Source organism: Podarcis tiliguerta, assembly GCF_965153285.1.
Source record: "Podarcis tiliguerta genome assembly, chromosome: 4".
NCBI classification, from domain to species: Eukaryota; Metazoa; Chordata; class Lepidosauria; order Squamata; family Lacertidae; genus Podarcis; species Podarcis tiliguerta.
The window spans coordinates 65,579,590-65,597,156 of record NC_139537.1 but is presented as its reverse complement, the minus strand read 5'-3'; the positions used below and the strand labels follow the sequence as shown (position 1 = coordinate 65,597,156).

The following is a 17,567-nucleotide window of genomic DNA, read 5'->3' as shown; positions in this document are numbered from 1 at the left end:
ATAGTATTATAGGATTCAGTTGCAAAATATAGAACTATGCTTTTCATCAGCTAGTATACGGACATCACATACAAAGTTAAAGCCTAGCTATTAAGTATTCCTTGCTTCTGTTGGATGGGTGATGGTCAAGCAATTGGTCAGCCTACAGGTATGGGGAAAAGAATTAATGAGAGATACACTGATTAAATAAATTTCTAGGTCAGTTGGATCACTAATACCGGGACGCCCACCACAACTGAAGTCAAAAAGCTCAAGAAAACATACAGCACCGAAATTGCTCCTGGTCCTAGTCTTACTGATACATTGGCCAGCATGACTGACTTAGACGAAAAAAGATACAATGATGTTAAACACCAAAACATAGTGCTGTTTGCCAGTGTTAACATTATGACCACGTGTGAGGTCTGGGGCAATTGCTCTCCCCTAAAAAAAGGACCTTGTGTCCAAATAAATACTTTTAGGACTGCAGCTGTGGTTAGACAGACAGACATTTATTTAATAAAATTTATATATATTATATAGGCATGGTTCATCAATTACAAAAACAATAATAGAAAACAACAACAAAGCATTAAAAAAGAATCCATACATTTTACAACTAGCCCTTCTTTTTCTAAACCATTGATACATCTAGCCCAGCCATGTCTACTTTGAATGGCACAATTCTCTTTCTCATCACCTGCTGCTTGGTTGCTGAGACATATCTAATGCTGGGATCGTAGATTAGAAATCAAATTACTCAGAACTCAGATATTACAAAATCTGCATGGCAATGGGGAGACTCTGTTTAAAATTTTATTTTTAACTCAAATGCCTCCTGACATGAACAAGCATCTGTATAAACTATTGAACATATATCACATGTTTGAAGACATATACATGAAATAAAACATTAGGGCAGCGCTGCAAAGCATGCCAAGGCACCAGAAATAAACACAAGTAATGTTTGCGGACAAGTTTGCTAACCATAAAGTTGAACAGTATAGCCTATGACAGGTCTACATTTAAAACCTCTTCAAAGAAATATACCAACCAGTATACACACCAGTGGATTTAGGCCCTACCTGTTTTTGCTGAAACATTGCTGTTAAATGATCACGCAGATCCCCCCCAGTAGATTGTAAAAAGCCAAAGAGGCCTGTGGAAGCCTCTGCTAAGCTACATGAATCCTGGACCTTTAGTGCGGCAACAGTGTACTTTGTGAGACAGCTGATACTGAAAGCACAACAGGAAAATCTACCCTACAATTCCAGGAAAGCCAGCTCCACCTAATCACCTCCGCCAGAGTTTAAGGACTAGAAAATGCCTCCGCAATTGGGTTGCCTTTTGTCACTGACACTAAAGCAAACTTTATCCTTTCTCTTTCAGCATTCAGCAGTTTGGAGTGAGAAAGCAGCGAGGATCAGATTCTCTCACAGTACGTCCATGTAACCCACCCCGACAATGATGGCTTGTAATAAGGGCATTGGGCTTTGCTGCCACATTATTTGAACAAGTGGAAGCTCAGCCTGCTGTGTAATTAATCCAGGGCTGAATAATGGATTTCAGTTCCCATGCCTGTAAGGGGAGACTGACCTGAACCAGCAAAACCTGTCACGCCACCAAGAGTTCAAAACTCGATTACTTTCTCATGGAAGATTGAGGCCTACTGGACAAATATCACACGGTCCAGCATTTGACTATTATATTTCTGCTAGTGTATATTTGAAACATTCCTTGTGCAAGTTCATCAGCCAAATGGCACCACAGTAATAAACTGTTAATATAAAAAAATAGACTTCTTTTCTCAGTGGTGCCATTTAGGAAAGACTACATCTGACTCTCTCTTAAAAGCACTATAGTAAAGCAGAATATTCTTAAAATTACATTACCCTGGGTTTTTTTGCATTTAATTTTGAATCTATCCAGGAGGGGGGCCTTTAAACTTTGCTGTGAACACCCCCCCCCCCGTGAAACAGTGTCCCTTCATTTACAAAAAGGAATGGCTAACCTGTGACCCTTCAAATATTGTTGAACCACAATCATCGTCCTTGACCATTGGCCATGTTTTCTGAGGGGAGTTAGAATCCAACAACATATGAAGGACCACAGATTCCTTACCTCTAATATATGACAATGGGGCATATGGGGTGTTATGGGAGGGGAACACATCGTGCTCCTTCTGGCATAGTTTGTCCAACGCTTTGGTCCCCAACGCTGCACTCGGCTCTTACCTGTGGTTCCTAGAAGCTGTCAGCATGCAACAGCGGCCACAGCCCGAGAACAGCTTCCACTGGCCAACTAAACCAGGTGAGGTAGCTGATCAGTCTCAGAGCCCTGCATATGAGCAAGACCAATAGTGGGCCCAACAGTCAAGAAGGTGGTTACTGTGACGAGCAGGTGGGGCTCGTCCATCTGGAAAGGTAGCCCATCCAAGAGAAGGAAAACTCTGATCCTATACCTTCACTGCCTTGTGGGACATCTCTGGGAGAAGAAAAGGCTAAGGAGCAAACCCTACAAAAATCCAGAGTGGAATCCTTAAGACAGTTGGATGGCGTATTTTACACCTCCTTCCAGCAATTCCTGTAGTCAAACTCTGCTTTCCTTTGGAGGCCAAGAGGGCTTTTTTGTCATCTGGGTAGCCCAGGACCTCCATATACACTGCCCAGGCTTGTGCCCCAGGGAGATCTCTTCAGTGCTGCTAATGCAGTGGTTTAACTTCACCCCCAGAGGCACACTCCATTGTCTCTCAAAACAGATGGATACCAACAACAATATATGACATAGCCTTGACAGTCCAAGAACTACATGAAAATGTCCCTATATCCCTATATATTTTCTTGCGTATCTTCCTGAGCATTATAATACAGACCAGACGGCTTTCAATGGATGTGTTAAAAGATTCATGTGAAAGTGGAAGCAGCAGGAATGAATTGCTTCCTTGTGTTCCACTTTTCATCTTCCAATGTCTCCTTTTTAAATTGTTGTCACAAAATTAAAAATGCATTAAATGCTTGGAAGAATGGATCCAAAGCAATGTTCCATTTGCTCTTCATTCCAGCAACAAGCTTGCATTTCATTTGTGTTACGGAGTAATTGAATTTCCTTCATTATTTCCTCTCTTATGAGAAAGGCCGGAATAGTGTGACATTGAGACTGCTACAGTTCTCCAGGCTAGATCTCATCATAGATGCACAATTTAAAAATAGCCAGTTAAATGAAGTAGCGAAAATAAAAACAAATAGGGGACAATCAGCAGTAACCTAAACTGTCTGGGTAATAGTAAGAATTGAGACTTAGTCCACCGTTTTTATTCACATTGCATGCACATATAAGGAGTGCAGTGTGAGCCAATTTCTCATAGTGCAATCCCATGCCACTATGAGGAACGTGTGAATTAAATGATCATGGGGCAATTTAATGGGCATCTATATACAGAGATCCTTTTCTAGCAGAGTGCTAACAGGATGGGGAAAATACAGCATTATCACCCTCCTCATCTTGTTGTTGCCTGTTTCAGGCACACTCCCCAAAGATGTGGGCTCAAAGCCCTATACAGCTCGAGACCAGGATACCTAGAAGGTCTTCTCACCCTTTATATACTCAGTGGCAGTGCTTTTTTTCCTTAAAAAATGTTTAGGGGCACTCTCTTTTTGACTCAAGAAAATCACCGTTTTATAGTTCAAATCAGGGAAAATAAATACAGTAAATGGACAAAAGCACCAAGATTAACAAAACTTTTAGGGGTATGAGTACCCCCAGGAAAAAAGCACTGCTCTGTAGTTTACTACACTCCACAAGAGACGGCCTCCTACAGATACCATGAGGTCTGCTCTGCACAATATAGAAATTGGGCCTTCAGTGTGGTGGCACCTACCCTTTCCATATGAAGAGGTAGGGTCTGTTGTCTGTCTGGCTCTTACTGAAGACCGTTCTCTTTCAGCAAACGTTTTAAGTGGAGATCTTTATTTCGGTCTGCATCTGTACTGGAACTATTTTTAACTGCCTTCAAAAAACATCTGGAACTGCTTTTAATTATTTTCACACCTTTTTGCTTTAGTTACAGTCATATTCTATAACCACGTACTTTATAGTTGTAACCCACCCTGGGACCTTATGGAAATCCAATAAATTATTATAAATAAAGTACAAATGCTTCTACAGTATACAGTTGGAAAAGGGTCAGGGGGTTTTCACCGAAGGGCTGATTTCACCTGCTACTTTTTTGGTGTGAACCTAAAATGTTTAAAGTGTAGGGGTGGCCAACATTTGTTTGTGAACATTTATTTAACTACAGATACACTTACCAACAGATCCAAGCACTGATTGGCTACAGCTATACGTCACATATAAAACTGATAGAAAATCCAGATTTCCCTTTGCATAGTGTGCAAAGCAGCACAAAATGAATTCAAACGAAAGCAATATGGGAAAAAGAAGCCCATAAAAAAGGAACTCTGTTGTAAATAATACTGTATTAAAGTTCCCAAAATAATCCAAAACCCAGATTTTCTATAGAATTACACATACTTATTAATTTTGCTGAAGAAACCTGTGCATTATATCTGATGCAGAAAGATACATTAGTGATCGTGCCAGAAAACACTAGATTTTCTTTGTTTAGGAGACAACGATCTTTCAAAGTTAGCCAATAAAAAGCCCCATTTCCTTACAAAATATTAAATGAAGCCACTCATCTTCTTTAAAAAAGAAAAGAACTACACACAACCTCCTTTTAACTTATTGTATAAGCTTTGTTTTTCTACATTTCTGTCTGCTGACTGCAGCTATTTGTTCAGTAACTGGGTTTTCCTTACTACTTAGGAACAAAACCAAAACAGTGTTAACTCTTTTGTACTTTGCTATTAAGGCCTAAATTCTAGTTTGACCGCTTGAAAGGTAGGGAAGTGATCAGAGCATTACCGTTGAACAGGATAACAGGCTGCTCATCTGCAAAAAGGATATGAGGAAAAGCATTGTGCTTCTGAAGGACTCTAAGAAGCAAGGTGATTCATATTCCTGACTCATTTACAGTTGACCATGAATTATAAGAAAGGTACTAGGATTCTAATTTAGCTTGACATTTGTACACAGAAGAGATTCCTGTGAACTTGTGCAAATAAAGCACATTCAGAATTGAGGCATTCTATGTCATTTCAATTATTCATTTAATTTATATTCACCTTTCTATGAAAATGTACCCAAAGCAACTAACAGCAGCAACACACATACAAAATGGCAATTGTAAAAATAGCACAATATAAAAGCAGAGAAAGTAAGAACAAGTGAAAAAAATATGCCAACATTGGCTAGCACCAATACACGCAAAACTACAGCAGGGATACATAACTACATTTGCAGGATCTCATTTGGCCCCTAAAATTGGCAGGCACCTCCTCCCTGTTAAATATAACATACATTTTATCCCATGATGTCGAGTCATGGCCAAAGGGTTCTTCTCACATGTGAATAGCAGCATAATCCTACTAGAGGTCTTTGTCAAAGCCTTGGTTGATATTTAGACTGGGAGAGATGGGCTCAGGACTTGACACTGAGAATGAGTTGACAGTGCCAACATTGCTGGCCCTTCAACACTTGATGAGTTCAAAACATTAACTACTAAAACAGGGGTGGGAAACATTTATTTTTTAACCCACTAAGTGTCACATTCGCTTGGGGAAAATCTGTTAGGGTCCACATGCCAGTGGTGGGTAGGAACACAGCCAAAAAGTAGACACAGCAACTCTGTCTCACCCTCCCTTCCAGACCATCATGCTCCTGGGAAAGGGTCAATCTGCTGTTACTAGAGGTCTGGACGTAGGATCTACCCCCATGTTGCATCTGTTTTGGTGCCTCTTCCCTATCACTCCTCTTCCCAGACTCCAGGTTCCCCCCTCTCCTGCAACCCACATGAAATTAGGCTGAGGGCTGTATGTTACTCACCACAAAGAAAATTTGTTGCCAGGGATCTAGCATTTTCCAAAGACAGGCTTTGGGCCTCTCCCCAAGTATATGTAATGAGAACCCAGTGGTCATGATCAAGTTCAATAAATATCTTGTACTATAAGTAGAAGGAAAATGGAACTGGAGTACATAGCCTGTTAATTGACATCCCATGAGAAGCTTTGGCATAACCGGCAAAAGACTGTTAAACTATTTAATTTATTTAAGGAATTTATGCCCTACTCTTTAGCCAAAATGGCTCTCTGAGCAGCTTAAAAAAAACAGTATGAAGATGGTCCCTTTCCTCAGGCTCACATTCTAAAAAGACATTTGCCACTGTGTATTGTGGCATATGGGACGCGGGTGGCGCTGTGGGTAAAACCTCAGTGCCTAGGACTTGCCGATCGCATGGTCGGTGGTTTGAATCCCCGCAGCAGGGTGAGCTCCCATCGTTCGGTCCCAGCTCCTGCCCACCTAGCAGTTCGAAAGCACCCCTAAGTGCAAGTAGATAAATAGGTACCACTTTATAGCGGGAAGGTAAACGGCGTTTCCGTGTGCTGCTCTGGTGCCGGTTCGCCAGAGCAGCTTCGTCACGCTGGCCACATGACCCGGAAGTGTCTGCGGACAGCGCTGGCTCCTGGCCTCTAGAGTGAGATGAGCGCACAACCCTAGAGTCTGTCAAGACTGGCCCGTACGGGCAGGGGTACCTTTACCTTTACCTATTGTGGCATATAAAAAGGCTAATAGATTTATTGTGACATAAGCTTTCATTGGCTAGACACCACTATCAGATACAAGATGGAGGGCTCTAAATTACAAAAAAGTTTATGCCACAATTACTCAGTTTATTTCTAAGGTGCCACAAGCCTCTTTCTGGTTTTTGCTGCAATCAACTAACACCACACCTTCTGGAAGTTGCAATTCCTTTGTTTTTGTTCACAGTCCTTGGGATTTCAAAGAATATGAAATATTAACAACTGAGAGACAGCTAGTGTGATGTTGTGAAGAATGGTAGATCAGACCCAGAAGACTGTCTTAAAAATCAACACCACTGTGTTGTCCCGATGTCTGAAGGGAGCTCCGAAATCAGTGATGGCCTGGGGCGGTATGAGCTACAAGACAGAGGTGATATTAGTCAGAAGCACTGCTGTGGTGTCCTAGGTGGAAGTTTCATTCAGATGGGGTTTCAACACAAGTGTGTGGGTTCTACCCAAGAAGAGCCAGGCAAGGCAAAGCTTAGTTCAATGTAGGAACCTAGATAGCTCCTTGCAGTTGTTCAGGCTGGGATGGCATATGAGCATATTCAAAACGATGCTTCAGGCAACCCCAGACTGAGACTTAAAAGGGGTTTTCAGCTCTGTCTGGGTGATTAGCTCCACTTTTGCTGGAACAGCCCTTTGCAGGGCCAAACTTTCAGTTTGGTTCCAACTGCATGGGGAAGATCATGACTCCACTTGAGTTTCTGGGCCAAAATTATTGGACTTGGAAGATAGCAATGTAACGTCCTAAGGTTGAGGAGGTGGTAGCAAAATGGGGGCCTGTTACAGAGAGGGTTCTGGTAAGGTGGAGTTATCCAAGGCTGGCACTGAAGACAACTATGTATCTCATTCCCCAAACCTAGAGTCTTGACTCCAGGTTCCTAGGTAGCAGATGTTGCTTGGAGTGCTTTTCCACATCTTAGGCAGGTGCATTGACAGCACTCATTACTGGCTCTCGATTATTTAATGCTGCTATTGTTTTTCATATATTGGTTTATGGTTCATTGTTTATCTTTGGTTTTTATCATTTTATTTTTTCCACTACAGTTGTGAACGGCCTTGAGTGCTTTCTTGGAATTGGAACCTCAGGATAAAAATTATGAATCAAATAAACAACATGTTCAGCAATAAAATTCAGCAGTCATGGATGGCACTTGTCTAGTATATGTGGTAGGCTTCGGTATTCTTGGGCGGTTTAAAAACAACATACAAATTTGTAACGCAAGTGGTTGTCCTTTCTGGTTAGTAAGAACTAGCTGACTGATTTCAGACCCAAGAGCAGGCATAGGCAAACTCGGCCCTCCAGATGTTTTGGGACTACAACTCCCATCATCCCTGACCACTGGTCCTGTTAGCTAGGGATGATGGGAGTTGCAGTCCCAAAACATCTGGAGGGCCGAGTTTGCCTATGCCTGCCCAAGAGGGACCCAAGAAAATTAGGCACACAAATAAGGCCCTTCTCTCTCTCTCTCTCTCTCTCTCTCTCTCTCTCTCTCACACACACACACACACATGTTTTCCCATTACAATATACAGCAAAAAAAGTGCCTGAATACACTTGCATTTCCATTTTCCACATCACCCTTCCCCTGCACTTGAATACCTCCATCCTCCTCAAAGAGAAAGGCATGGACTCCAAATGGCTGGGCAGCTGTACAAGTTCCTTCTTCAGATGTGACATCATAGAAAGAAGATCCTTTCCTCACCATATGTTATATGGTGTGAAACCATGTTTCAAGCTAGAGGGTCATTTCCAAGGGAGCGAGGAACTATTTGGAGTAAACATTGTGAGTTCAAAAAAAGCCAGAGAAGACACCCAGGCTTAGAATTAAAGCATTAAAGAAAAGAAAAAAGTGCACATCACTACAGCACTGAATGTGATTATTCATTAAATGTATATGGTGTTCGGGCAATAAAATCCCTCAATTATTAAAACAACAACAAGATACAGCTTTCCTTCTAGTGAAAGCCTATGGGAAAACTAGCCCAGAACTGAAGCCACTCATTTGTAGCAAGAACACTGGGTTAGAGAGCCACAACTTTGCAATGTGAGAGGGCATGTGGAACCTGCAACAAAAGTGGTGCAGTGTATCCTTCAGCCCACAAAAGTAGCGTTAGTGGTGGAGGGGTAAGGAGATGGGGAGGGGGAAAGGGAACACTCACCCTTTTGCTTTATAGCTTGGGTGAAGAATTCTGGAGAAGGGAAAAGGTGCACTTTCCCTTTCTTCTTCCTGAAACATCTCCACACAGTTCAAGGAGATTTAAAAAACAAACAAACCACAGCATGTACAGCCCCAAGCCAAATTTCCCCCTTCAGGACCCCTTCCATTTTCCTTTTAAAAACAAACAAACAAACAAAAAGTTTAAAACTTGCAGGGCATGTATTTTGGAAATATTTTGTTCTCCTGCATACCTTAGGATTCATGAGCCTGTTTCATTGGCCTTCTTGTTTCTCAGTGGCCCTGTTTCACTTCCACCCCTGTTGCCACTTAACAACCTGAAGGAGCTTGCCAAGAACGAAGCCAACACCTCAGCTTCGGGAATAGAGGTGAAGGGTCAGATACAATTCAGGAGATTCAGGAAGACTACCTGGGAACTTCTGACCTCTCCTTTCCAGGGATGCTTGCAAAGACCACGCCTGCAAGGTGATAAGCAAGCCACAAACAGAAGAAGGGGTACCAGAAGCAACACAGAACAGTACAGCTGGATGATTGTATTATCATAAGCAACGATTCACAAGTGCCATTTATGGGTACTGGTGGCGGGTAAATCAGAAATATCAAAATCTTGGAACTTCTTTAACTGAATAATGGCTTGTCATGGAAAATAACAAAATTAATGAAATAAACCAATTTGGTCAGAATTAGAGAAGACTTTCCAAGAAATTGCATCCCCATTCCCACCAGTAAAAGTGAACTAAATGTTAATTATTTTATTTATCCTTTCGGTGATATTTGCTTTCTGCAGAAAATACCTCACTTTTCATGGGAATGGCATTAACTATATGTACAAGTAAGAAATCATACACTTAAACAAAAATTTGTACTCTTCAGGCATGTAAAGCAAATCTAAGAAAACAAAGGCATGATAATCTAAACCAAGGATGAGGAACCTGCGGCACTCCTGGAGTTGCCGTACTATAAGTCCCATTACCTCTGGCAATGCACTGGCTATGCAGGTGGGGACTGATGGGAGTTGGAGGGTCACAAGTTCACTATCCCTGATCTAAGCAAAGGCACTCTGGTCCAGAGCAGTGTCCTGATACTGATATCACCTGCAGATTGCATAAAGTAACCAGCAATTGAGGGCATGGTAATTGCTACATTCTGGAAGTACTATATGAGTTCAGCAAGAACAGAAACTTCTTTCATGATGGCTGAGCAGATAACAAATCTTGGAAAAAGTACAAATCATATCAAATAAATCCCATCACAACAACAACAACAGAATGTCCCCTCAACTTCTCATTGCAATGCCAGCTGGGGTGGGGAGTCCATACTCTAAAGACAGGGCAAGTAATGCTTATCAAACTGCAGCTGGATGGAAAGAAAGTTCTCTTTTAGGAATTAAACTCAAGTGGCAAACTGTTCTCCACACAACTAGCTTGCTTATTCCTTGTGAGGAGCATAAGTGCCACTAGGGCAGCACACTGATGTAAATATCATTTACACATCATATTCTCACAAAACCTGCGGCTAGGAACCTTTTGAAGTTTACAACTCCCTTCTACAATACAGTTGCAGATCTTGTTACCCATGCGCTTCTAATGTCACCTCGCTTCATTTTACTTTTTTTTTATTTTAAGGAATAAGGGTCTACTCAGCTTGCTTTTTCCTTGCACACTTTGTGATCAGAATAAATGTATTAAGTGCTTCAGTTTGCAGATGCATAAAAAAGATCAATATGTGTTTCATTAATGCAAGAAGTGGGTAAGGGAAAAACTAGGCTGCAAAGTATGATCTTCACCTCGAAGCTACAGAAAGCACTCGATGTGCCTTGCAGAAAATTACAAGTTGAGGGCACAATTGTGCCCTCTGATACATAACATGCCCCATTTCATAATACCTCTGCATCTTTATGCACATGTTCAGGAGATGCAGCTGTGACAGTATGCCCAAGGCAATGATTTAGAAAACACTTGCACCTAATGGAAGCCCCAATTCAACTTACTCCGGTGCAATATAAATAATTCATTTGTGGATTGCTGACTGAAAAAACATGGCGGCTGGCCCTCTTGTGTCATGATTCCATGAAGCCCAGCGGGGTTCAATCTATAAGAATTCTGGCTGCCCCAACAGTGAAAGGCAGTGCCCTTTACAGACACCTGAATGGCTTGGGGAAAATCTTATCAGTTGTGTGCAACATGGGAAAGTCTTTTTTCCCGTGCCCAAGGCAGGATGCCACTTTAGCTCTTGTGATATTAGCTGCTGCTTGCATAGGATAAGGATTCCCGAGTAATTCCTGTGGCTCAGTTCCCATGTTCCCCTTCTAAGTAAGACGCTGATGTGAATCCTCCTCTGCACATTCAATATTCTGACGAATGAAGAAAGTTCCTTGCTCCACACTCCTCAAAGCTCCCCAGCAGGGCTGGCCCTATCATTAGGCAAACTGAAGCAGGCAACTGATTTTGAATGCCATAAAAACACACACAAATGGTTAATAATAATAATAGTTGTTGTTGTGTCTGGAAAAGGCAAAGACACTTAGGGAACTTCTCTGCCTCAGGTGTTAACATAACTTGACAGGGCTTGGGTACTCAACACCTTGAATTGGGAGGTTGACATTTGCTCTTCTGCTTCAGGTAGCAAAATGTCTTGGACTGGCCCTGTAACACAGCTCCAAAAGAGGTGCTGAAGACAAGTGCATTTCCATTTCAGCTTGTGCTCTTGGAGAGCAGAAAGATGCAAGAACCACCACACACTGCAGTACCAAAAAACTAATTCCTCAGAGCTATTGCAGCTGTCTTTTAAAAGCAGCAGTTCCACATTTGCTCTGAGAGCAGCCAAGCTCCTCTGACTAGTAAAGGTGGCTTCTAACGGAAGAAATATGGAACTGGATAGTAAATTGAAGTGTATAGATTAGGGGTTGGCAGTGCCCTCTGCAACTTTCTCCAAGAGCACAAGACACTGTCCCAGTCCCAAAAGCCCCACCTGCCATCACCCACTGTTTTCACCCTTGTGGAAAGACTTCGTAAGAACATGCAGAAGAGGTCTCTTCTCTACATTCCAGCATAGGCCTGCCCATGCTTGCAGATAGTATGAAGTAAATCTACCAAACTGTTCTGTCAGCAAAATGTTATCAGAAGATGTTGTGAGTGCTTAAAGCTTAAGGGCATAATGCTATTACGGAGCAGCTGCATCATCCATTTTATACAAAACGCTGAAGAAATGCTTTTTAAGGATGGGCAGTAAATATGGTGATCATGCCATGATCACGAAGAAGACATTTTCGCTTCTCATTAGCATGGGTGAGTTACGTAAGAAAGTTTGGCAAGCAAACAATAGAAGCACTAAGCGCTAACTTAAATTAGACAGCTGCATAGCCACTGCAAAAAAGTTAAGTGCTTAACGGGACTTGATGCTAGAGGCAATCATGATTTGAGAAAGTTGACTTAAAGAAGAACTATAGGCACTTTAGCATACTTTAAAACAGAATGGAAGAAGTCTTTCTATGTTTGTTGGTTATATAAACAAAGTAACAGCCTGAAACAGCCTGAACAACTGAATTTACCTGTATTTTACTACAATAATAACAAAGTCTAGCTTTTCCTTTCCTAACGCTATCCACGTACCAGTGCATAAGCAATATTGCTGAACTTAAGAATGATAAACTTTGCATTCCAGAAATTAGAGTTGAAAAATGACTATTTTATAAAATCACAAACACAGAGGGGCGTGTGTGCGTGCGTGCGCACACACACATGCATACAACACACAACATGTTTCATGATCACAAACTGGCATTTCCTTTCATTGACCTGCACTTCCTTTGGCAACCATATAGTGATGTGTGACTCATTAGGAATACAGAAATTGTTCCTTTGTGGCTGCTTCAGCTTTCTTGATCAATTGATTTTCACCAACCCTCGTTTTCTTTTGAGATTTCTTTTTTTTTGATAAAAGAACTGCTCAGATGCCATCTATCTGTGCACAGCTCCCCCTATTTCTCCTCTTCTTTTGTTCCTCTGCTTGTGACCTGATAAATCAGCATGCATAAGTAATTCTGGGGATGGGAGAGTATTAAGCACTATCCTGACTGGCAGCACCACAAATTAATCTGCGGACAATTCCAGCAATAGCTCCATGAACTTTAGACCTCCCGGGTTACCGGACCCTAAAGCCCCCTTCTTATGCTCTACATCACATTAAAGCCTTCTTTAGTTTGTGGGAAACATCTTTTTATCTATATGTTTAGATGCACAGATAAAATGAGCTGCCATAATGCAGTCCTAAAAGCACAAAGACAAGCTTTTCCTCAAAAATAATTTAGCAACACAAGCCCGGGTGCTTCTTCACTGAAAACCATTAAATCTTCCGAAGTGTCCCCAAACGGCAGCCTAAATAAATATTCAATAAATATATGAATAAATGCACAAACTAGCATTTAATAGTATCTACAGAAAGTGATATAGTAGAAATAGCCTATTGAGAAACAAGCTTTTTTGGCTTGTTCTACATTTACTTTTTTGCACTGATTCAACTAAGAAAGTCTGTAGCATTTGGCAAACTGTTCCAAAGCAGAATAATTATGTTCAGCTAAAATGACCTAGCTTAACAGATCCCACAATATGACTACTTCAGGCAGTGGCTTTAATTTTTCCATACTGGCTTTATCTTTGATGCCATGTTAAGCTGAGGTGGTCCTGCAACTGATACCACCATTTGGACTGCTCAATGAGCTGCAGGATCTTGTCTAATTTTTCTGTGTTGCAATTTCAATGAGACCCATTCCCATGAAAGCATCCTTAAGATTTCAGTTTCCACGCTAAGTCCAAAACCAAATTTTATTTGCAGGACTTTTTGAAGACTTTCTCTGATGAGATTTGAAGCTTCAGGTATGGTCAGAAAGAACTTTATAGTGTTCACAAGTTAGTCTTCAAGAGCATAAATCAATAGGTGCTTTTGCAATGGTGCTAAATCAGATTTGTCTAAATGGGGTGTTTTGAGTGGCTACACAGGATAGTCTATCGTTTACGCATTATCTCATTGTTTAAGTTATGTATAGCAGCATCTGAGTTTGCCAAATGTCTACTGTTTGCATCTCTTATTACAATGCCATGCCATTTCAATGTTCAGTAAACCTCAACTTCCTTCCTGGAACTATGACCTTGTTTTCTACTCTCTTTTATCTCTTATTCTCAGCTGAATAAATCATAATATGTTATGATAATAAGATTCTCTCTAAGTGATAGACTTCAAAGCATTAAAATTGTTCTTCTTTCCTTCCCATGCTACCACAGACTTTATTAGTTTTCCCTTAGAGTGTGTAGACACACACACACACACACACACACACACACACACACACACAGCTTAAGCAAAACATAAAATAACCTAATTGTTGCAGATAACTAACATCTAACATTTTGAAACACGGTAGCGTAAGAAAGGGAAATTTTTGGACATAAATTGCACCCTTAGATGTTCAAATGACATCTGAGTGTGTCATATCCTGACTGAAAGACAGGATTAATCTACTACCATGCCAGCCCTCCCAGACAAGTAAACTCTTCCTACAGCTTGGTCAGCCATATTCTATAGTGCTTCAGAAACCTATAAAGCCATGCTAAATGTCCTCCTTAGTCCTGCAAGTACTAAGTCCAAGCTGCGTTCGTAGGGCTGACACCTTTTTCTTTACCCTTTTAGGGACAAGAAAAAGGTACATTGGATGGTTTAACCACATTAATGTCACATGTACACATCCCTTCTTTTACCCAATGCTATCTTTTTCCTTACCTCCCAGCATACTGTAGTCCTGATAAGGCCCAGAAGTAGCTATTTCTAATATTATTTTTTAAGAGCCACATTTGCACCCATATACGTATACCAGTTTATCCCTTATGGCAGAGCTTTCCGAAAACCGTATTGTATAAAAAGCCAAGCATCCTTGCCCTCAGTCTAAAGGTGTGTGTGTGTGTATTCCTTGCTGCTTAGACTCTAGGCTGCTAGCTCTCATAGATTTGCTTGCAGATATGCTGCTGGATCTTGACTGACAGAGGGAAGGAGGAAGGTGATATTGCTTGCATCTACAGTGGAAGTTCTGCTGGGCAAAATGGTTCACCTAATAGCAACGCCAGGTTGATAAAGTTGTGTCGCTGGGTGCCCTTAGCAACACAGCAGTAGTTGGCATCTGTAGGACCACAGTGGCGCTTTATCTAGTTTGTTAAAAATAATACAGTGGGGCAGTTCTCAGCCTTTACTGATAGCTGCACGGTTTAGACAGCTTCAGTAAAAATGCAATGATCAAAAACATGAGCAAAAGCTAGACAGGTGACCAATTCTCAGCTGTCTGTTCCAAATACTGCACACTCAGAACCCGGCTGATCTCCAATCCACATTTGCCATGAAACAAATATAACAAGAGTCACTGTTGCAAGCAAATGTAAACTTTAGTGTAATTATACATCAGCACTGGATAACAGGCAAAACCTCTTAATACTTTTTAACTCTGCAGCTTTCCCAGCATCAGACTACTGTATACTGAGGCCTTCACTCTGCAATTCAATTTTGTGATTCCCCTCTCCCCATAGCCATTCTGTTCCTAATAGTAAGGTTAACTGAAGTCTGTTGTCGCTGTGAGAAAAAACATGCTCTTTATTAGCATGGGTTTATATCAAAGTTTTGATAATTCCCAGTGATCTAATCCTATGGGCTTTTCATTATGCTGTAAGAAAGAAAATTTTTAGCTGTCACTTTGTCTAGTCATTAACAAAATTCTTTCAAGTGTTGGGATTCCCACTGAAACCAATTTAAATTTCTTTTACAAGATTTTCCTGGTGCTTGCTTTCAGGTGTGACATGACAGGTGTATTGCTTTCATGTTTACAGCATTAGATCAGCAAGAAATTTTCAGGCTAGCAAACAGCCAGCACAGTATTCTCCCAGCCCGGGTGCAAGGATATGGATGGGATTCTTTATCTTACTGATCACATTTATATGCTGCCTTTCTTCAATAGAGCAAAAGGTGTCGTGAATCCCAGCTGATCTCCTGTCCAGGCACTGACCAGACCTTGGACCTGCTTAGCTTCAGCAGTGGGGTTGCATCATGGTCCTTCAGGCTGAAGGTGGACCACCAATGCTGGTCACTAGAGCTGCACTGTGCTCTGCACTTTTTGGACCCCCAAAATACTCCCCCCTCCACAAAGGGCTAGGCCCCAAGGAGCTGGCATCCCTGACTGTATCTCTCTTCCAGCCTACCAAGATGGCATGGCCTCTGCCTGGAGTTCTGGCTCTACCCTTCTCCTTCCCAAGAACCCTTGCTCCAAGCAACTCCTCCCAGCTGTCTGCTTGCTCCCAATGCCTTATCCAGCCCTCTATTTTTCAAAAAAGGGCACATTTTCCTTGTGCAATATCATGCCTCCTGTAACTTCTCCCTCTCAATTCTGCTATTGTCTTCTGCTAATTAATACAGAACTGGGGAGGAGGACAGCACCTGCATGGTCAATTGTTCTTTAATGGCCTGGTAGGGGGAATGGGTGTTGTTGTGATTTAAACCACTGAGCCTCTTAGGCTTGTTGGAAGGTCAGTGATTTGAATCCCTGCGACGGGGTGAGCTCCCATTGCTCGGTCCCTGCTCCTGCCAACCTAGCAGATCGAAAGCATACTAGCACAAGTAGATAAATAGGTACTGCTGTGGCAGGAAGGTAAACAGCATTTCCGTGCACTCTGGCACTTGTCATGGTGTCCCATTGTGACAGAAGCAGTTTAGTCATGCTGGCCACATGACCTGGAAAGCTGTCTGTGGACAAACGGTGGCTCCCTCGGCCTGAAGCGAAATGAGCACCACACCCCATAGTCACCTTTGACTGGACTTAACTGCCCAGGGGTCCTTTACCTTTACACAATGGCTCGGTACTTAGTTCTCCTTGTGCTCTTAGCAGCATCACTATCCGTGATCTGAACATGGGATCTAGTTCAGCCTGTATGTTAAATCTACCGCTTGGCATCTTCCCTTCAATGCTTCAAATATCATCAAAATTCTACTCCCTTTCCTGATTTATAACATTCAATAACTCTCACAGCTATGGGTGCCCTTGCACCCTCAACCTCTGTTACCCCAGATCTGTAACAGTTATTTTTGGCTTTAAGATGTTGCTTAGCCCACTTTTATTGGACCAAGACGTGTAATGTCAAATTGTCACTCACTCAGTAGGTTTTCTTTTGTGTCAGTCATTAACTGTGCTGGGCCTAATGGGAAAATCTCACCTTTCCTCAGACCTCTTAAAAACTTTCATGGAGTGCTGGAACATGCATATTTGCAACCCCATACTTTCTCTCTGGTCTGCCTGTTCCTGGAAAGGGGGGGGGGGGAGTCAGCTATATTACTAGAAAATTGCTGGAAGACTTTTATGGATGCTTATTACAACAAGAATTAGTTTGGGAAAGCGATAGACAACTGTTGCAGGAATTCTCTCAAACTTGCACCACTATCATAAAGCTTTAGTTGTTGTCAGGAATGTGATGTGGGATACTGAATGAAGAAAATGGATCCAGAATTCAGCATCCTGAGCATCACAGCTTTATTTGACCTTTAAAAAATAATGCTACTAATCCTCAAAATTTAAAGATATACCTGAAAGTGTGAGCGCAATGCCAGGTAAACTCTCAAAAGCCAGAATAGGTATTGTGTGCCAAACACATTTTTCAGTCCCTGATAGTAATTGTGGTGC

General features: G+C 41.7%; 1 protein-coding gene across 5 annotated transcripts in view; it reads right to left on the bottom strand.

Annotated features, from left to right (window-relative positions):
- MID1 (midline 1) overlaps positions 1-17,567 on the bottom strand; it is a 260,162-nt gene that overhangs the window by 72,445 nt on the left and 170,150 nt on the right. The window contains exon 1 of one of the 5 annotated variants that reach the window (XM_083437455.1): positions 1,065-1,207. The exons of the other annotated variants lie outside the window; for them this stretch is intronic. The gene's annotated coding sequence lies outside the window, so the exon portion shown is untranslated. Of the gene's footprint in view, positions 1-1,064; positions 1,208-17,567 lie in introns of those variants that run through there. 5 annotated transcript variants of the gene reach the window in all.